The sequence below is a fragment of the Cynara cardunculus genome, assembly GCF_001531365.2.
Source record: "Cynara cardunculus var. scolymus isolate 2C chromosome LG 1, CcrdV1, whole genome shotgun sequence".
Taxonomy (NCBI): domain Eukaryota; kingdom Viridiplantae; phylum Streptophyta; class Magnoliopsida; order Asterales; family Asteraceae; genus Cynara; species Cynara cardunculus.
This window is the reverse complement of record NC_037528.1, coordinates 43,536,798-43,538,762: the sequence shown is the minus strand read 5'-3', so window position 1 is coordinate 43,538,762 and position 1,965 is coordinate 43,536,798.

Genomic DNA, 1,965 nt, shown 5'->3' with positions numbered 1-1,965 from the left:
CCTCCAGTTTTTCCACCCATGCACTGGATGAAATGAGAAAACATGTATTGCCAGACAGCGGACATCCTGTTCTTCTCAATCTTCGTCAAGGACTTTAGAGGGGCGTTGGAGTCCTTCTTCATTGGCCACTGGTAGCCAATGGCATCAAGAAAATTGATGATCTCGGTGGTGGAGGGTTCGCTGTAGAAGAGACCCTTGGGAAGACGAAGAGCTGAGCGGAGTGTAGATACAACAAAGTTCACTTCCATGTGGTTGAAAGTGAAATGGATCTGCTCCATCTTGCGTCCAGCATCGTTTTGGACTTCGACAACCTCAGCAATGAGCCAGAACTGCTGAAGAAGTTCCTTGACCATGAGGGACTCATGGTTGAGAGCGTAGCCCAAGGATGACTGCTTGAGGAAGTTAGCCGCATCTTGGTAAAACGCCTTAGAGGAAGGTATCTCCAACAAGGCAATGTGGTTGTTGGCCTTGACGGAGATCTCGTCAATGGAGAAGTTGACGTTCGTGGCAGCCATCTGTTTGTATTAATAAGAAGTAGAGCAAACAGGTTGTTAGAAATAAGCCAAGAATATATGGTTAAGAGTATAGAAAAAGTTTTTGAACAAGTAAAAACTTCTTATGAAAAAACCTTAAAAGATTGGGGTTTATCAAGTGAAATGTGTATAAAGAAAGAAGATCATAATCATGAAAGAAATGATTAAAAACCTTTATTGTTTAATGTATTTAAAAGAACAAAATTCTTAAAATAAATTAAACATTTCTTATAACAGAAGATAAAGAAAAGAAGATATCGACCTTAGATGTTGAGAGAGAAAAGGTCGAAAGAGCTTAGAAGTTTTTGAGAGTTCTTGCTTTTGGGAGAATTCTTGCAGAGTTTCGTCTAAAAATTTTTTAAGCGTAAAGAGAAAAGTGGAGAAGAAGTCTCATTTATAGGTAGGAGGAGAGAGAAATAATATGAGAGAGAGAGAAAAGACGACGGTTCGGGAAAGTGGTCATGATGAAAAAGATACCACGTTCTCATCAATGATTGGATGGCATTAAATGAGGTAGCGTAAATGACAGAACTTTTTGCGCGTCTCAAAGCGTCGCGCATAGTAAACAGAGAATGTCGTCATAAAAACGGTTCATTAACTATTTTCTTTTAAAAACAAATAGTTTTTAAGAAAAATGAAGAGTTATTCAGTGTCAAAAGGAAACTAAAGACCCCATTTAAAACATTTTATCACTGAAAATGAGAAATATTCAGTGATGGTTTTAAGACATTAGGTTTAGTGATAAGAGAGTCACTGAAACTGGCATTTAAAAAATGTTTTGATCACTGATAAGAAAGGATTCAGTGATCGTTTAGATTTTTAAGAGAAGTATAAAGATATACTTGAAGATGTGGTGAGTTTAGAGAATCACTGAAACCACCTTTTAAAACATTTTATCACTGAAAATGAGAAAGCTTCAGTGAAGGTTTTAAGTTGAGAAAAGAGAAGAGTAATCATACCTGAGAGAGAATAGATATATTTACTCAAAAGTTTAGTGTTAGAGATAGAGCACTGAATCATTTCACTTACTGAGTTAGTATAAAACTTGAAGATTAATCTTCAGTGTTCAACATACCCAATTCGCTGATCAAGATATTAAATCTTGTGTCATCAAGAGGCTTGGTGAAAAGGTCAGTGAGTTGATACTCAGTTGGAACGAAGTGAAGTTCAATATCATCATTCATAACATGATATCTGATAAAATTATATCGGATCTCAATATGTTTGGTCTTGGTAGTGAAGTACAGGGTTGTTAGCAATAGCAATAGCACTGGTGCTATCACAATAAATAGGAATTCTTGAAAACTGAATATCGTAGTTCAATAGCTAATTTTTCATCCAAAGAATTTGGGCACAACAGCTACTAGCGGCTACATACTCAGCCTCAGTTGTTGATGTGGACACTGAATTTTGCTTTTTGCTTGTCCAGTTC